Source organism: Meriones unguiculatus, chromosome 3 (assembly GCF_030254825.1).
Source record: "Meriones unguiculatus strain TT.TT164.6M chromosome 3, Bangor_MerUng_6.1, whole genome shotgun sequence".
Classification (NCBI taxonomy): Eukaryota; Metazoa; Chordata; class Mammalia; order Rodentia; family Muridae; genus Meriones; species Meriones unguiculatus.
In genome coordinates this window covers 52,813,878-52,833,988 of record NC_083351.1, presented here as the reverse complement: position 1 = coordinate 52,833,988, position 20,111 = coordinate 52,813,878, and the positions used below count along the sequence as shown (strand labels likewise).

At 43.7% G+C, this 20,111-nt stretch overlaps 1 long non-coding RNA gene across 1 annotated transcript in view; it reads left to right on the top strand.

Moving 5' to 3' along the window:
- The window catches only part of LOC132653062 (uncharacterized), a 28,028-nt gene extending 22,189 nt beyond the window's left edge, over nt 1–5,839 (top strand). The window contains exons 2-4 of the long non-coding RNA XR_009590716.1: nt 1,220–1,341; nt 1,670–1,782; nt 3,403–5,839. This is a non-coding gene — a long non-coding RNA (uncharacterized LOC132653062). The remainder of the gene's footprint in view (nt 1–1,219; nt 1,342–1,669; nt 1,783–3,402) is intronic.
- Nucleotides 5,840–20,111: the final 14,272 nt, after the last annotated feature.

The window sequence follows — 20,111 nt, the reverse complement described above, 5'->3', positions numbered from 1 at the left end:
TCACCCACATACTAAGCAGCACGTAACAAACACCTTAGATCCTGATGTGACACATGTATGTCAGAGGCAAGAGATAAGGCTGAAGAAAAATCAAAGGCTTTGGTTGGTGACATTTGTAGGGCTTAGTGGCCTGGGGAATATGGCATTTCCTTCCAAAGCCTGGGTGTCCCTGTGCTCTGTGCTGTGCCTCAACAACACAGAACTGTGCGCTTTGTATCTCTTTTGATGGTTGAGATAACATATCCTCCTTTAGAGTATATTGTTCAGAGAAATCTTCTGAGTGACTCAGGGGGCTTTCCCTGTTGTATAGGAAACAGAGAAGCAGCTAAATGATAGGACTGGAGATTTTTTTTTTTTTTTTTGCATTTGTAGGATGGTGTGATGGTGATTCCCAGTTGTAAACTTGACCACAACTGGAATTAACTAAAACCCAAATGACTAGGCATACCTGTGAGGGATTTTTTTTTTCATAATTAAAGCATATGAAGTGGAAAACTTACTTCTAATCTGGACCTTTGAAGTGGAAAGACACACCTTTAATCCAGATCTTTTGAGATGGGAATATCCACCTTTAATTAGGGCTACACCTTTTGCTGGCAGCCAAGGTAAAGGACGTGGAAGAAGGAAGCATGCTCTCTCTTTCCCTTCGCCCACTTGTTTTCTCTTTGGATGACAAGTTCATTCCTTCACTGGCACTTGGGACTATTTTTCAGTATTCTGGGTTATATTGAAGATCAGCTGAGATATCCAGCCTCTTGGACTGAACAACCACTGAATTCTTGGACATTCACTGGTAGATGGTCATTGTTGGACAAGCTAGACACACACGCACACACACAACTGTGTGTGTACATGTATATGTATATATACATGCATAGTCACCCTTTCTTGAGAACTAATGCAGCACGGCCAGCTGCCTCATGCCTCTGTTGCCATGATGGTAGCCAGTCAATATATACTCTTCATTCCTTAAGTTGGCCTTATCAAGTATTTGGCCACATAACAAAATTAGCAACTAATACAGTCACTTTACCCATCACTCCCACATCACCAGGGCCCATCGTGCCACATATTTGGCCTATATAGCAGATAGCCATCATCTGGTATAAATAATAGAAACCAGTCTGGGTTTGAGTGGGTCCTTTAAGGCACAAGTGTCATGAGCAGGTGAGTCAAACTCATCTACCATCTAAGTTTTTGACGTTGTTTCCTTCCTCAGTTCACACGCAAATCCTCTTTGGAATAAAAAGGAAGAAGACATTTGGACCTGGTTCACAAACCGATCCTTGGACCTGGTGGATGTGGGCTGCTCATACAATACAACCTCAAGTCATCAATGAGGTACGGAGGTCCTTGCACGAATGCACAGTGAACATGCTGTGTGGACGGAGACGTGGGCAGAGACAGCACCACACTAGCGCGTGGGCCACCAGTTGGTTTGCCCAGCTTGTCTGTGCGAGGGTGTCCTGTGGGAGACTTGCAGGAAAGAGCTCTCCGTGTGGCACAGGATGTGTCCGTATGAGTGCTCACCATGGGACGACCACTGCTGAGGCTTTCAGTAGCAACTTGGAAAAGAATGTCAGCCCGGGGCTCCACAGACAGGAAGAGGGATGCCGTCATGGCAGGATACTACACATGGCCTTAATGTAAACCTCCACCCTGCCCACAGCTGATCTGACTGCTGCTGCTGCTGCTGCTGCTGCTGCTGCTGCTGCCGCCGCTAAGAAACCTGGGTTTCTTAGCAGATGTCAACCAACCCTGGACAGAACAGTTGGCTACCAGGTAACAAATCATGGAGCACCTTAAACTACAGAGGGTATGGCTTTTTCCCTTCTGCATTGCATAGAGTTCCTAAATATGTTAGACATTCATTGGTCACATCATCTCCAGAAGTCACGCCATCTGTAAACATAATAGCACTCAGTATTTGACATGGGGTCCCATACAGCATCGCTTATATTAAAGATTAATTTTATTTAAAAATGTAGTAAGGCCTAGTCATTGTTATAGAATATAGATATAAATAATTGAAGTTTCAAAAATAGCACCAGACATCCCATAGCTTCCTGTTAGAAAGTGGAGTTGCTTGCACTCGTCAGTAAGCAAGTCTTTCCAAGTGAGGATACTCAGACATGGGGCAAAGGGATGAGTACAGGAGTGGCTCTCCCTGTCACACACTCAGTGCCTTCCCTGCACTGAGTCAACAGTCACAGAGAGAATTGCTGCTGGCTGAGGCGTCTGAACAGCATCTCTAAGAAGTAACTGCTTAGCTCGTACATGGTGGTCCAGAGGCTTGTATTCAGAGCCCTGCAAATAGAGACCAGTATATATCCACACATTTTCCATCCACAGGACGGGCTCAGTGTGCATCCCTGAGAGAACTTTTGTGCCTCATTCACACATTGAGGTGTATTGCATGAGCATCCCCTATCTACTAGGTGCCTCCAAATTACAAGGATCAATTTGAAACCAGGTCCAAATGCCTTCTCCCTTTGTTAATAGAAAGAGGCTATAGATGTGAGCTGAGAGAGAGGAGAGAGAGAGAGAAAAACAATGTCAACAAAACTAGGTGCTAGGTGAGTCAAACTTGACACTGACTTGTGCCTTCAGGACAAACTCAATCTGGGATATAATATTTTCTTGGTGCTCTGAAACTTCTGTGTACAGCAGTAGAAGTAACTAGAACAAGAATGCGATCCAAAGGACTTATGAACCTCAGCCACTTCAGAGAAATAAGTTAAGATTACCCTGCAGAGTAAGGAGCCACAGACAACTGCAGTGCAGGCCGAAACAAAGAGATCATGGAACAGAGATGGAAGTGTCTTGTTACCAAGTATTATTTAGAGATGAGCATCAGCCATCAGTAGAGTAATTATCAGTTACCAGAACAAGAACTGCAGCAGCTCCTATGTCTTCTTTGTCTCTGTCCCAGTTTGATTTCTATTGCTTCAATAAATACCGTGACCGAAACAACTAGGGAGGAAAGGGCTTTATAGCTTTCAGTGTGCTCCCCCATGCAGGGAAGTCAGGCTGGGAACTCAAGGCAGGTAACTGATGAATTAAGGGAAAGTGCTGCTTACTGGCTTGTTCCTCATGGCTTGCTCAGTTTGCTTTCTTCTACAACCCGGGAAAACTTGCCCTGGGTGGCAGCACCCATAGTGTGCTGGGCCCTCCCAGATTAATCATTAATCAAGAAAATGCCCCATAGGCTTGGTGACAGGCCAGTCTGACAGGGGCATTTTCTCAATTGAAGTTTCTCTTGTGTCAAGTTGACAAACAAAAACAAAAGAGCAAACGCACACACAACAATAAAACAAGCAAACAAGCCTGTATAGGACAGCCCCGGTGTGTACTGATTGCATTATGTGGTTAACGGTCTTACTCAACCTTTATCTTAAACAGTGTCAAAGCTGCCGTGACGACTAGACAAGAAGGATGGGCCTAACTCTGAGGGAAGTTGAGTGGCTGATGCTGTCTCCTCCAATGGACCCTGCTTTATGATTTCCCCCTTTTGAAAAAAGGGTGAACCTGATTCCATCTGTATGAAAAGTACAGCTATGTTGTTTGGTAGAAACGTGGTGTCGCTGTCGGGTGGACGCAATGAAATCTGTAGCTTAATAGCCTGAGATAGCGATACTGGATCGTTTCTTAACTCCACAATTACGTGCCTCCTCTGATCCCTTTTTTGATCCTGCCAGTTTCATGTTAGATTGCCACACCAGGAAAGCAGGTAAGGTAGACACCAGTGTCAGGCAAGAGGCTAGCTGTTTTCCTCCCTTGACAATAGGAGCAGAGGACTTGTCACAGGACTGGATTGTATGTGAGTCAAGCTGTGGCAGTCTGGGCATGGTTTCAGCAAGACAGCACTGAGAGTCTGCTCACGTCCGCCAAGGGACAGTGGCAGCTTCCAGTCTTTGGTAAGAGGTTCCTCATGCATTTGTCTCTTAGCTCTTCTAGCAGGTTTCAGACCAATGCTCTACATTATATTTTCTGCTGCTTAAAATCTCTAAGGTGGTTTCTGCTTCTCTTTGGATACTGAATGATACAGATCTTTCCATTTCAGTAGGCTGCACGCTTCCTTATTTTAGTTTTGTTTTTAATAAATACTATTTTTATGAGAACCCCCAATGAGTAGTTAGTTGATATCTACCTTTCAATCACTAGGAGCGATAAGGATATTTCCTTTTTAGGAAAGAATCATCCAGGCCTTTACTTGGCAATGTTTGTTGTGCCCTCCTGTTTGGAATCACACATGCTAACACTTTTATGGATGGAGCCAAATGGTTGAATTGCGAAATAGGATTAAACTCAACTTGGAATCCAAAGTGCATCCATCTGTAGCTTCTTATTGGTTGCTTGAAAAGTGTTTTAAATATTGTCTATGTATGCCCTGGCTTTATCTCTTTCAAATGCATTAAGCGCCTTGAAGCTTGCTTTTCACTTTTTTAAATTTTTTTTTAACTTTTATTAATTACACTTTATTCACTTTGTATCCCACCATAAGCCCCTCCCTCCTCCCCTCCCAATCCCACCCTTCCTCTCCCTTCTTCATACATGCCCCTCCCCAAGTCAACTGATAGGGGAGGTCCTCCTCCCCTTCCTTCTGATCTTAGTCTATCAGATCTCATCAGGAGTGGCTGCATTGTCATCTTCTGTGGCCTGGTAAGGCTGCTCCCCCCTCAGGGGTAGGTGATCAAAGAGCAGGCCAATCAGTTCATGTCAGAGGCAGTCCCTCTTCCCATTACTATGTAACCCACTTGGACACTAAACTGCCATGGGCTACATCTGTGCAGGGGTTCTAGGTTATCTCCATGCCTGGTACTTGGTTGGAGTATGAGTCTCTCGGAAGACCCCTGTGTTCAAATCTTCTGGTTCTGTTGCTCTCCTTGTCAAGTTCCTATCCTCTCCAGATCTTACTATTTTCCACTTCTTACATAAGATTCCATGCACTCTGCCCAATAGTTGGCCACAAGTCTCAATGTCTGCTTTGATAGTCTGCAGGGCAGAGCCTTTCAGAGGCCCTCTGTGGCAGGTTCCTAACTTGTTTCCTGTTTTCTTCTTCTTCTGATGTCCATCCTCTTTGCCTTTCAGGATGGGGATTGAGCATTTTAGTCAGGGTCTTCTTTCTTGATTAGTTTCTTTAGATGTACAGATTTTAGAAGGTTTATCCGATGTTATATGTCTATATGAGTGAGTATATACCGTGTGTGTCTTTTTGCTTCTGGGACAATTCACTCAGGATGATCCTTTCCAGATCCCACCATTTACCTGCAAATTTCATGATTTCCTTATTTTTTATTGCAGAGTAGTACTCCATTGTGTAGATGTACCACAATTTCTGCATCCATTCTTCAGCTGAGGGGCATCTGAGCTGTTTCCAGCTTCTGGCTATTACAAATAAAGCTGCTACAAACATGGTTGAGCAAATGTCCTTATTGTGTACTTGAGCCTCTTTTGGATATATGCCTAGTAGTGGTATGGCTGGGTCTTGAGGAAGTGCTATTCCTAGTTGTCTGAGAAAGTGCCAGATTGCTTTCCAGAGTGGTTGTACAAGTTTACATTTCCACCAGCAGTGGAGGAGGGTTCCCCTTTCTCCACAACCTCTCCAGCATGTGTTGTCTCTTGAGTTTTTCATCTTGGCCATTCTGATGGGTGTAAGGTGAAACCTCGGGGTCATTTTGATTTTCATTTCCATAATGGCTAATGATGTCTTTAAGTGTTTCTCTGCCACTCGATATTCCTCTACAGAGAATTCTCTGTTTAGCTCTTTTCCCCATTTTTTAATTGGATTACGTGGTTTGCTGCTTTTCAGCTTCTTTAGTTCTTTGTATATACTGGATATTAGCCCTCTGTCAGATAAAGGGTTGGTGAAGATTCTTTCCCAATCTGTAGGCAGTCATTTTGTTTTGATGACAGTGTCCTTTGCTTTACAGAAGCTTTTCAGTTTCATGAGGTCCCATTTATTGATTGTTGATCTTAGAGCGTGTTCTGTTTGTGTTTTCTTTTTCAGGAAGTTGTCTCCTGTACCAATGAGTTCTAGGGTCTTCCCCACTTTTTCTTCTGATTTAATGTGTCCAATTTTATGTTGAGGTGATCCACTTGGACTTTAGTTTTGTGCAGGGTGATAAGTATGGATCTATTTGCACTTTCTACATGTAGACATCCAGTTCGACCAGCACCATTTGCTGAAGATGTTATCTTTTTTCCATTGTATGGTTTTGGCGTCTTTGTCAAAGATCAGGTGTCCATAAGTTTGTGGGTTTATTTCTGGGTCTTCTGTTTGGTTCCATTGATCCACCATTCTGTTTCTATGCCAGTACCATGCCGTTTTTATTACTGTTGCTCTGTAGTATAGCTTGAGATCAGGGATGGAGATACCTCCAGAAGATCTTTTATTGTAGAGGATTGTTTTAACAATTCTGGGTTTCTTGTTAAGTTGAGATTTTTTTTCTTTCCGGGTCTGTAAAGAACTGTGTTGGTAATTTGATGGGAATTGCATTGAATCTGTAGATTGCTTTTGGCAAGATGGCCATTTGGTCTATGAAATAATGTAAACATGCTGGGAGAAAGCACCCCATCTCCTCCACGCCTTCCTGTGACTGGAGCTTAGGGTGGAGTTAGTCACGTAGCTAGCCATTCTCCATAGGGCGGCAGTCCACTCAGGTCAGTTCAGTTGGTTCTGTTATTGAGCTGGCTGAGTACCACTGTCACGGAGGAGCGGCCATACTATCTTAAATGACTTGTAGGCAGTGCTGCCTGTTCAGTTACATGCCTATTGGAGGACTGCCCAGACCATTCATTGTCCTCCATCCTTCGAGGCTGCACCAGTGCCCCCTCCAATAAGCAGTGGTCTATCTCCGCTTGCTGGAGGAGGAAGGCCTCAGCGGTGAAGGTCAGCTCTGTGCTGTGGGGGTCCACAACTCTGTCTGTCGAGCTTATTGTCTCAGCGCTCTGGATTCTCAGCTTTCAGGGGTTCGGATGCGGCTCCCATCCTCTTTTCTGTTTCCTCCATTGTTGTAATATTCTAAAGTGGGGAAGGCATTTGCAATTGCCAGGGCAACTTAATTTTTTATTTTAATTTTTATTTATTCTTTTTACATCCTGGTTGTAGCCACACCCTCTTCTCCTTTCAGTCCCACTCTCTCTCCCTGTTTCCCTTCTCACCCTTCCCCTATTCCTCAGAGAAGGGGAGCCCCCAACCTACCCACACCAGCATATCACGTTGCCTCAGGACTGATCGCATCCTCTTCCTCTGTGGCCTGGCAAGGTAGCCCCGACAGGGGAAAGTGATCAAAAAGTGGATATCAGAATCTGCTTCAGAGTCAGCCCATGTTCCCCTTACTAGGGAAGCCAGGCCAACTTCCAATGGCCTTTCCCTTAGCAGGATTTCTCTTCAGTCATCCGCACTGTCATAGCAACTTGGTGTGTGACAGGAATCTACAAGAAGTGTGGCCAACAGGCTGAGCCCCGAATCCTAAGATGATCATCCAGTCTCTTCCATGCTTCACGAAAATGCAGGTTCTATCCTCCTTAGCATAATCCCTTAGCAGACATCCTTGCCAAATCCGAATGGCCAAGGTACAGGAATTCTATTTAAAGGTTAAAACCAAAGCTGATTGAGGGAAGAAATGCTGTTATACTGTCGAGCTCACTGTCAACCACATTAACAAAATGCCTGGCTGATAATCAGCTAATCCTGATATGACGCACCAATAGGCAAACCCACTTAGGCTCCCAGACGTTTAAACGTGGCTTAATCACATTGCTTGTTTGTGGAGCTGAATTCTAGAAGATTCACATGGGTTATATTTACTCAGCTAAAATATCAGGAGGCATTTGTTTTCCTTTTGGATTTTATCACTGGCGACACCTGATGTTTGAATCCATTTCTAATACTCTGTACAGAATGGTGAATGCTGAACTTTTAATACAGGACATAATTTTCTAAAATAAGTGTTGACCCTGATTGGTTCATTTTCTAGGTAGCTACATTTCCACATGAGTTTATAACTACATCATTGACATATTTAACACTTTTTCAGTACTGGGGATTGAACTGCTCGCATGGAGCAGACTAGTGCTATGACAGTAAGATATGTCCCCGAGCCTGTTTTTATCTTTTTATTTTAAGACCAGCTCATGTTAAATTGACCAGGCTGGCCTTGAATTTGTGAAGTTTTTGCCACAACTTACCTAGTAGTAAGACTTACAGGCCCTACCTGTAAGGCATTAGGACTCCAAGAACTACTGGTTCCATGCCAGAGGAAGCAGAGCAGCTCTTCTGGAGCAGCTTTTTAAAAGGCTGTCTCACTCATTATGAAAGGGTGAAATCCTTACCACATCACCAAGCCAATTTGAATTGAGTTTTGAAACTGTCAAAACAGAAGGAACATGAGAAGTTTATCCTCGACCCCCAGGGGCCCATTGGAGATCTCTTTTCTTCCTGGGAGATTCCATACACAAGTTGTAACGTGAAACAGACTCTCTCAGGAGCTCCAGGTTTGACATGATCATGCACTGGGTTTGCCCCTTCTGATACAGACCGACTAGTCTCGGGTGCAAAGAACCCCGCCCGTCTGGGCACTCCCAGGTCTCCTCTGGGTTTTGTTTTTCAGAGGGCTAGAGATTGTCTCTTCCACCCTTATCCCATCTTACTGCTGGGGTCCCAGGGACTCTAGGCTCAACTGTGAGTGCATTTGGGGCAGACTCACCTCTCTGGGGAAAACTCATATAGCAATCTGGATTTCACCCTTTCATAATGAGTGAGACAGCCTTTTAAAAAGCTGCTCCAGAAGGGCTGCTCTGCTTCCTCTGGCATGGGACCAGTAGTTTTTGGAGTCCTAACGCTGGTATTGGCTGTCCCCGAGACGTGAAATCAGCGGCTGAAATTTGCTGTATTTGCTCAGCTCTTTAACCACTGGCTCAGGTAGACGGTGATAACAAATAAAGCAATGAGGAGTAAACTTTAGAACTGGGTATTTTCTATGTACCCAAAGAGGAGGGGGATTGGAGAAATACCTTCTTAGCATATCTAAGTTGAATTATCTTCTATCCAAATCCAGAATTGTCTTTTTAGGCATTGAGAGAAGTGGAGGAGACAATTGCATGCCATTACCAGGAAGGCTTAGCTTACAGCTGCTGAGAGATCCTCACACTCTGTTCTGACGCAGGACAGAGGGTCCATTGCGTGGAAGAAGGGTTGATTTCCTAATGTGGAGCGGAAGTTTATGAATTCTAAGCAAGCTAGATTTTAAACATTCTATTTTAAGGACCTCCTTGTCTTCTAAGAGTGGAACTAGTTCAGATTTTCTCTCATTCGAGGTGGATAAGCAAGCTCTGTTTTCACGAGAAACATCACAAAATCCAAAAGATGGTCAAACACAGTTTCCCTTTAGAAAATACCTCAGTTCATTCAATAACAAATAGGAACGAACCTGTGCCAAGTGCCAGCCCCTCTACTAGGAGCTGTGACTCCAGAATGAAACACAAAGAGCAAAGCTGGGTCCTTTTAGACTTCATGTTGCATTTCTGAATGGCTTCTGGATTGAATTAGAACATTAACAAATTGTCCTTCCCTAAATGGGTGTGGTTGCTAATGTGTTAAAAGAGAAAAATTTTTTTAAAATCCCATGCAATGAATTCCTGCAATCCCCCAGCATTAATACCTTGAATGGTTTTTACCATTGTGCTCACTGCAATGAATGAGCTTTAAATGTATTTTCCCCCATGGAAACTGTTGTCCTCTGGAAGCCATTTTGCCAAAGAAAAGAAATGATCGTTTCTGGGGAGATTCAGATGCAGAGCTGGGAGTGATTCTGGCAGGATGAGCGCGGGAGGGAAAGGATATTAGCAATTGGAAAATGGGTTCTTGCCAGAGGCTCTGTGTGATGACATTAGAAGCGACATGATGGAATTAGACTGGGGTTCTCTGCAGGTCTGGTTAGGCTCAGATCATCCAATAACCCATTGAAGTGACTGTGAGACCACTACAGAGGTCCTTTATTATCTCAGGAGTGGAAATGTTATTTTGAAATCCATGGATTCGGGAGATTGACAAGATTAGCTCTCAATTCTAAAAGATGGCAACTCTGCAGTCATACCTATTCCAGCCCGCCCATATAGTACTTTCCCTTTCAAGAAAAAGATCCTTCAACAGCCTCATTGCTGTAGGAATAGAAGAAGGAAGGGACAAGGTAGAAAGAAGAGGGAAAAGAGAGGGAAAGAAGGAAGGAAGGAAGGAAGGAAGGAAGGAAGGAAGGAAGGAAAGAAGGAATGAGAGAGGGAGGGAGGAAGGGAGGGAAGGAAAGAGGGAAGGACGGATGGAGGGAATAAGGAGGACTCTCTGCTTTGCCAGCAGAGAGAAGCTGCTCTGTCCTTAGATATCCCTCCCACATGGGTACCTGGGATCCATTTTTCATCTGGCTCTAATCATCTTGGCCAAACTATTTGTCAGTGGTAGGGGTGGGGGTTCTCTTTCAATTTCCCATTCATTTTGCCGAGCCTTTGGTTTGTTTTCCTTCAAGGACTACAAGTCTTGAATAAATGTGTCTGTTGCTCATGGGCAAAAGCTGTTGCAGCATAGCCAAAATACAGCTTCAGACCATTAAAACGTTGTTTCACCTGTAGAATTTGCATTTGCTTTTAAAAACGTTTCACAGGGCCTCCCCATTGTCGATGAAAACATGCCTCCTAATTCTCCTAGAGCAGAGGACCCCTCAGCAGAGACCCCACAGTTTCCCAGAAGGCTGTCCCCAGCACGTGGAAGGGCAGGAGGCTTCCACTAGCTGCCTGATTCATGTTAAAGGCATGTGTTTGTTTGCAAACTTGAAGCATTGTTATTTAAACAGGGAAAATAAATATATTTTATGCTTGTGTCTTTATGGTGGGAACCGTAGGCAGTTTAAGTTGGGTGATCTGTTTCATTTTGTTAAAAATAATATTGTCTGGCTCCTTTAAGAAGCCCCAAGTTGCAGATATTGAGAGCAAGCTGACTCATTCCTAGGAAGAATTAGGAACAGCTGGGGGCAGACACTGGCTGTAAATGCAACTGGCTTGAGGAACAGAATGCCTCTCTAGGACATAGTCCAGGGTTCAACCCAAACCCTGTGAATTCTGAAGCAAGAATTTTCCTAAGCTAGTGGCCAGACATTGGACACTGTCACTCAGTCTTGATTTACACAACTTGGTGGCCCACAGGGACCCTCCTGATAGCATTCAGTGGTGCCAAGTATCCTGTGGCCCCAGAGAGAAGCAATGGCTTCAGAAGAACTTGGCCCAAATTGCTGAAGCCAAATTTTCTGTGAATTAAAAGATGTTGTTAAAATGAAAACTGACTCCATTGTTTTGGGCACATGCATGTGCGTGTGCGTGTGATTTTTGCTTTGCTTGGGTTCTTTCTATCTCATCACCTTTCTTTGTATGTATGTCTCTATTCTGATGTTCACTTTTGCTATTTTTCTTTTCTTTCTTTTACTTTTTGAGTGAGAACATGAAGTTGGGTGACTAGGGATGTGAGGGAAGTATCTGAGAGGAGTTGGGAGAGAGACAAGAATTTCATCAAAATATAATGTATGAAAAAACATTGTAATACATTTTTTAAAAGTCATACATGTTAAAATGAGGAAAATAGAACATAATCTCTTCAATGTGAAAAAATTAAACTCTACAAATTAAGACTAGAAGAAACATATTGAATGTTTAGAAGTGAAACTTTTTATGCTATGGGATTATGGGTAAAATTTCAAGTTCCATATACTTATATTTTATGAGCTATGCATTATTCTCAATGAAACATAAGTAGTCATGTGAGGTCTGTCTTGTGTTTAATATTGTTACCCAAGTACATACTGTGCGCTTGGTAGTCTAGGAGTGAGCAGGAAGGGAAACAATCCCAAGCCTTTAGCTTGATCAGCCACCTTCCGTGGCTCTGCCGTCCCAACCTTTCTGCTCTTTCCCCTTGTTGGTCCTGCAGTGCCGCCCATGTGCCACCCCTCCTATAAGCAGAATCTGTGTCATTCCTGCTGGCCCACATCAGCTGTCAGAAAGGCCTGAACAACTGTTTTTTTCCATTGACCCTGATCACATTTTCTTCGTAATTAGTTGCTTTTATCATCATTGTGACAAAATACCCGGACAGGGAAGAAGTAGGGAAGAGGAAGGCACGATGTTGGGACCAGCAGTGAGGCAGCTCTGGATGCTACTGCAGGGGTCAGAAAGAAGAGGGAGGTACAGCCTTTAGCCTCCACTCCCTCCAGCTAGGCTCCACCTCCTCAACAGCACCACCACGTGCTGGTCAATGGGAGACCAAGTGTTTCCACTGTGATGGGACAGTTGTCATTCAAATATAATCAGCTCTTATCAGTGAGGCCAGTGTATATGTGTGTGTGTGTGTATACATATATATATACATATATATACATATCTATATCACCTATATATACATGCATATATGTATATATTTCAATGCTGTCATACCACCTATTGTGATGTCTTTGAGAAGGAATACACAGCCTTCTTCATTACTATCTACAGCCGTGCCTGGGTCACAGTAGGCATTCAGTTAATATTGTTCAATAAACTTGGGTTTTCTTCCTCATACGGAAACTGCTATGACTTGTGTATTAAAATACCTGGAATGGACATTAATCCACAAATTCAGCTAATAAGAAATATCACATGTGTTCATTTTTAAAGCACCACCTCTTGCATTCTGAGTTCACACTGGCAAATAGGAGATTTATCTCAACTATCCTTCCGCTCCTGGATACCCAGGGCTGTATCAGGGCCAGAGAGTCTTGGGCCTGGAGGAAATCTTCTGCTAATGAGGTATTCACATTGTGCAGGGCTCCACGATCGTGCCTACATGGTGGCCTTCTGCAGCTCCTGGGCGAGGCTGAAGCTTTCGGCTCCCCAGAGCTTCCCCCAGCAGCTCCTCCTTTCCAGAAGCTGACCCATCTTGAGCCCACCAGGAAGAGAATCCACAGACTTTCCCTGCTGAAAGGATAACTTTGAGTCTGGTGTTCCTGCCTGTTTTTCTAAGCTGTCCTGCTTTCTTGAACCCCATCCTCCCCTTGGGCCTCTGGCTTATGGAAAACAAAAGCCAGATCCCTTCCAGGATCTTACTGCTCCTCATGTTTCTCCTCACCCCCCCCCCCCTGCAGGAAGGACTCTGAGCTGTGAAGACAGCAGCCTGTACAAAGGGGGAAGGAAGAGAGAGAGAGAGAGAGAGAGAGAGAGAGAGAGAGAGAGAGCCCACACGCTTAGCCTGAGGGTAAGAATGTGAGTTCCACCAGTGAAGCAGTGCATGGGAAAACTGGTTGTAGGAGCAGCAGGATAGAGGAAGCAGAAGGTACCAAGCTTAGCTATGTCACATCTCAGATGGATTTTGAAGGTTGGTTTCAATTTCCTTGGATAGAGGATGATCAATAGACAGTGGAAAGCATGACAGAAATAGAAGTTGGGTGTGCTTTGGGATAAATACTCTCACCTGACTATGCGTGGAGCCAGGGTGCCTCTGAGTTGCGCATTACTGTAATGCACACTGGTGGCACAGTCTAGGTGCACTAAAGTGGTCTGGGGAATGGCAAGCAGCGAGACACCTTCCAGGAAGCCATGTGGCACTCCAGAGAACACTCAGACCACACACGGCACCTTCTGGACACAAAGGGAGAGTGGCAGATATGCAAAGAGGGTTGTTCTTGGTGGGAACCCAGGAAGACGCTGGGTTTGGGGGAAGCCCAGTCCACTCATGTTGAATTTGGTCCACAGGGACACGTGGAGCTGTGGACAGAGAACTCAGGTCAAGACACAACCTTTGGCCTTCTCAGTCAAGAGAGAGACGAGAGCATTGCTGAGAGGAGGGGCCACACACAGGGTCACCTGGGAACTTGAGAGTGCTCATGGTTCAAACAACTGCTAAACTGTATGTGAAAATGGTCAGTTGTCAAGGAAAAGAGTCCTCTTACGTAATCTCAAGTCTTTTCTCCCATAAACATGGTCCCCTGGTATCCTACAATGAAATCTATTCAGGTAGATGGGAAAGGAAATATTTCTAAACTGGGTATATAACTTCAGGCTTTAAGTCTTATACGTTATCTTTGCTAGACAATATTCACTTCTTCTTTAGCCCACAAGTGCAAGGCCGGGAAGCCTGTACACAGAGGCGACTTTTGAAATTGCAAACCACCAATAAAAAGTTACCGGATTAGTCTACCTAGCGAATCCGTAAAAGCCCACAGCTCCCTTTGTCAGTGAACGGCCTGACTGCCTGCTTGACCCCAGTCAGTCTTCTGCTCAGCCTTCGCATCCCATTTAATGGAGCCTCCTAAGTTTGTTTTCGTTTCTTGTCTCCATGCCACCACAGCCTAGCATCACCTCTGGATTCTTGTCTCCTGTTTCATTCGGTGCCACCTGCTGTTGGGAATGGAGGGACTTGCTTGGACCAAGAATTAGGGGAGAAAGACACAAACCTTCCTGTGTCCTTAGTCTTGCCAGCATTCTCTTTACTGGAAGACCATACTTTGGCAGGTATTGCCACTAGTAGTTTTAAACCAGTTGTTTTGGGGTTCATCACTGTAACTGGAATAACCTGGTAACACAAGATTACTGAATTCTTTTTTAATATAATGATATATTTTTATTTTATGTGTGTAGGTGCTTTACCTGTACTCTTTAAAAGATTTATTTTATTTTTATCGATACAATTATTTTTCCTGCATGTTTTCATGTGCACCATTCATGTACTGGGTTGAGGCAGAGGTCAGGAGAGGGCATGAGATCCTCTAGAACTGCAGTTATGGATTGTTGTGTGCCACTTCATGAGTGCTGGGAACCGAACCCAGGTCTTCTGCAAGAGCAACAAGCACTCTTAGCCCCTGAGCCATCATCGCTCCAGCTCCAAGATTACAGAATTCCTTTTTTTGCTCTTATAATGCCTCTGACTCTGACAATCTGACAATCAACTCTTTATAAAATGACATAAGAAGGAGAGAATGAGGGCAAAAGAGGCAGGAGAGGGAGGATTCTCTGACAGGTTAGGATAGCAGAAACTTTGGATGTTCCCTGGACTGGTTTTCTTTCTCCTGTCTCTGAACTTTTATGCAAAGGCAAAGCTCTGTGGAGTTTGCTGCAGTTATGAGGCCAAAATAGAACCATGTAACTCATTAGCTATGAAGCTAGACCTCTGCAGAGCTGTTCTGTAACTCAGGCCTAACAACTATGAAGGTTTTCTGGGGACATTGGAGCTCATTTGAGGAAGCAATCATGCATCAGAGATCTCATCTCTTCTGCAGCACATCCCAGCTGCTGAAATGGCACTGGGAAGGTGCTGCTGTCTGAGGAACAAATGCCCTGCCTGTCCAAGGCCCCTCCACCCTGTCCAAAGTCAACTTTGGTCTTCCAATACAGCGTCACTTTAAGCTTCTGTCATAAAAAGCCATGTATATTTTCTGAGCCTTTTGTTTATTTTGGCCCCCAAGCCTCTGTCACTTCCCTCCAGTGAATCACAGGATAGGGCCATTTCAAAATGTCCTCCTCAAAGAATAGTTCCCTTCCCTAGGGAGCCTGGAGTTGGCAAATGACAGCCTGCCCTTCCCAGCTGCTGCTGCTGCCCCACCTACCCACCCCCATGTGGGGATTGTAATCCAGAAACATCGCTTCACGCTCTACCGAGGGCATTTGGCAGGTGGACTTCCAGATCTTTCCCTGGTGTGAAAGTTAGCCACGGTCCCTCTGCTTACTTTAGTCCAATCAGCTTACCATGGACCTGATGCTTCTCTTCTCTCAGTTACAGGAGTTTAGGTAAATTATTTGTGAATTCAGGTTTAAAACAAAAAACAAAACAAAATATATTGGGGATGGAAAGAGAAAAATAAGACAGATGGAGGGGTGCTCAGAGCTTGCTGCTTCTGCACGCCGATGCAGAGGCTCAGCGTTGGGCAGTGCCCACTTTTCCTCAGTGGGGAGCAACTAGATACTCCTTACTCTACTTTCTATCCATGCTGGAGCGTCCTTGGTTGGGGCACACGCTCTGGTGCTATTGGTGAAGTAGTGTGTTCCCGCCACAAGCACTCCCTCCCCCTTTAGAAGGTCTCAAGGGCAGGGCACAAGGCCAGATTGCCCTCAGATCCTTATCAGGCAGAACCAGTTTTGTCTCTTAGTGAATCTAGTGAATCTCAGGATGTGCAGCGACAGGAGGACAGGGCTGCTATCCTGCAAGCTCTGTGAGCAGGGCTGACTGCTGCATGGAGCTTCCTCCTGTTCTCTCCCTCAGTCCTGTGGTATTTCCTTTTCCGCCTTCTCCCTTTCCATGTGTGAGAAGTTCCATTGTTTTAAGACATTAGTAGATAGACACGTGAGTGAGTGTGAGTTCTGCTTGTAAATATTCCCTGGGAAGTTCCAGTTATTTCCAGGGCAGGTCACCAGGCAAAAGCGGCCCTTCATCTTTCTGCTGAGATTTGATGCTGGTGTTGATGGGCAGATTATGGTTGATGGCTGCCAAATACCTAATTCATTTGCCTCCCTTTCTTCCAGTCAGAACACCTTGGTAGGGGGTCTTCTTTTTCTGTTTTGTTTGATATTTTTGTAGTGGCCCGTGTCTCTCCCACAAATGCCAGTCTTCGAAGCATAGGTACAAGTTTGCAGCATTCAGTCTCTTGTGCGTGCTATGGGATTCTTTCTTTCTTTTATTTTGCAATGAGACTCTCTTACTTTTGCAATTAGAAAATTCAACATTTAAGAAAAACATTAATATTTGTCCCCAAAGATTTGGCTAGATGCAGCAACTTTTCCTGTCAAATCTGTCTAGCAGCAGCTACAGCCCTGGCTTCCTCAAACACCCAGAGCCCAGGGGAATGCCCAGCGTCACACAACCTGGGTTGCCAAAAGTCCTCCTAAAATGCTTGAGCAGATGTCTTCTCTTGATCTCCAGTAGATATAAATCACAACTGTCTGTGCTCAATTCCTAGACTCAGTATTCTAGGGGCAACAAAATGAATCACTTTCAGGATTTTTTTTTTCCTGAATTACTGCTTAAATCTCTAGCATTTTAATAGCAATAACCATGACAGATGTAAGACAAAGTCAATACTTTTGTGCAAGTAGCTGTGTGTGACCCCCAGATATAAGCTCCTTATATAATAATATAATAGTGGAACTGAAGAGCACCCAGCCAGCCATCACCCCTCAGGCACCTGGTATGAAGAACAGGATAGTTCTTAAACAGCATAAGGCTGACTCAACATGGCCTATGTATCAACAGAGATGCGGGGAAGGGTGAGGAAGGGAACACCAGGCTTTCTGTTCAACAGGTGTTTTAGTCACATGACTTGTGACAAGCTCCAGGCCTTGTTTTCTGGCTGTGTATATCATATTTCTGGTGGCACGACAAAAGATAATTTGGCAACATTTATTAAATGACAGCTCTTAGAACTTTGTAGAGACTCATAATTCAAATGCATTTTCATATGCAGTATTGACTCTTCAGCTTCTCATGAGCCCCGCAGATACAACTTTCAAAGTAAAGTAAGTAATGTCCACTGCTTCCCTCTCCCTCTTCCTATTCCCTCCCATCCTCTCCCTCCCTCCTTCCCTCTCCTCTCCTTTCCTCTCTTCCACTTCCCTTCTCCTCCCTTCCTCTTCTCCCCTTCCCTCCTTTTTCCCCTCCCATTCTCTCCCTCTCTCCCTTTCCTCTTTTAATTTCAGAAAAATCATAACTAGATGTAACACTGAGGCTTTTTCTGTTCTCCCAAACAGCAGTGTCCAAACATTGTTGCTGTCAAAACTTTTCATTAAAAATATGTGGGGTTGAGCAAACACTTGCTCAACATGCATGAGGCTCTGAGTTCACTTGGCTCTGCAAAGCAGAAACATCGACTGCCTGTTCAAATGTATAATTACATCCTTAGGGTAATACAAACATAGGACATTTTAATCAAAGTAAAAGCTACGAAAGATAAAATAAATGTCAAATTTAAAATATCTAAGTTCTTACTGTGTATGGTGGCTCCTGCGTATACTTCTAGAACTTGGGAAAGAGAGGCAGAAGGATTGCCGTAACTTTAAGGTCATGAAAAGCTACACAGTGAGAGTTTTTCCCAATAAAACAAAATAATCAAATTAAATTAAAACCTGTCTTACAAAAATAAATGTAAAAAATAAAATAAAAGTCCATCTGATGCCTTAGATTTAAATGTTCTTGGCAATAAACCTGGTGGTCTAAATCTGATTGATCTACAGAACCCCAGAGTGGAAGAGATAGCTACAAGTGCTCTCCATGTATGCATCGTATAGGCAGGTATGTGCTTCGACTCCCCTGCTACACACACGCACACGTGCATACAAACAAACATACATACACATGCACACACGTACATATGTACATATAAATATCTAATTTCTATAAAATGTGTTTGATTTGTAATGGTACAAAATGTTTGCATTCTGGAATGTCACCGTTAATGCCTTTAATAGAATCAGTGTGTGGCTACGCTTCGTCTCTGAGGGAAATCTTGGGTCAGCCTTTGTAACATGGCAAGCAGACTCTAGTTAATTGTGTGTTCGGTCTATTTTATTGCTTGATTTTAGAGTCCATGGCAACTGAAAAAGGCCTCTTTACAGAGCTGCATGGCTCCAAGTGGCAGTTGGTCCTCATTAATAGAACCATGCTAAGCAGGCAGAGACCTTCTCCATCCTGTCCATCTCATACAAAGGTTTAATTGAAATTGTTGTAGATTTTAAGGATAGTTTTGCTTTTGTTTTGGTAATGTGCTTAGAGCAAGACGGAAACATTTCCAAACATCTGTTTTTAAATTCTCTTGTTATAGATTCAAGTCTTGAAAAAAAAAGACACTGTCTCACTAATTGTGGCCATGTCACTCTACTTTGCAAGGCAAATCTGTACCTCCTTTGAAAAAAGAAAAAAAAAAAAAAGGCAAGTGAGGTGGCACACTGCCATTGGCCAGTGGCCAATGGATATGCTGTTACAAGGTAATAGGTAACACAGAGACCCACATGCCCCTTCCTCATCAAGAGTGGAGTGCTATCTATAGTTTGAAAAAAAAAAAGTGTTTCTTCTAAACTGCTTTTGTGGCACATCCATAGACTGTCATTTAAATTTGTTATTTTAAAGCTATAGCTAGCTGCATACAGGATTAGATACATTTGTATAGGCACCATGTTTTTCATCACAAAGCACTATAATGCAATGATAGTAAATGTTCACACATTAAAAAAAGAAGGGAGGGGGACTGGAGAGATGGGTCAGAGGTTAAGAACCCTGGCTGTTCTTCCGAAGGTTCTGAGTTCAATTCCCAGCAACCACATGGTGGTTCATAACCATCTACAGTGAGAGCTGGTGCCCTCTTCTGGTTCTCAAGCACACATGCAGACAAAATGCTGTAAAAAAAAAAATAATAAATAAATAAATAAATTTAGAAAAAAAAGAAGGGAAGTGTTACAAAGGTTGGAAGGCTTTTGTGAAGTTCATTTGATGTTTTTATGGAATGAATCACTGATGACGTTGTGTCTGCCATAAAGTACAGCTCTTGGCAACATGTTAGACCCTGAGATACCGAAAGAGGCTCTGTGGCCCCTTCCCCATGAAAGCCTCCCTCTCTGCAGATGTCATGGGCTTATAGAATGGGAGGGCACAGCGACCATCATTATTCACTGTGAGTGGAGCTTATTTCTGTTCCCACTCATTTAAAAATGAAACAAACAGATACAGACATTCTAGAACTTTCCTCCTGGACATCCCACATGGGACAGTCACCTCATTTGGAGAATACCTACAAAGGACTTCTTGCAGTTAACCGTAGTAACTTCGTTTTCTTTAGCCTCTAAGCTAACCTTCCCTCCTTTATTTTAAATTTGACTTTTTAGTTAACTTAAAAAGTAGCTTAAAATTAATTAACTTAAATTCTTTACGAAATCTTCATATAGAATTTTGGCTGAGTCTCTTCCCTCCTTGAAGTTAAGTATCTGCAGATTCACCTCCACAGGCCTGTCCCCCTGGAAGGGCTAGTGAAGATGGCCTTTGGAGGTTTGGCAAGCTATGCCCCTTCCCTAGCCAAACACTGCCTACTGCCCTGCTATGGGAACAAAGAGTTGGCGAA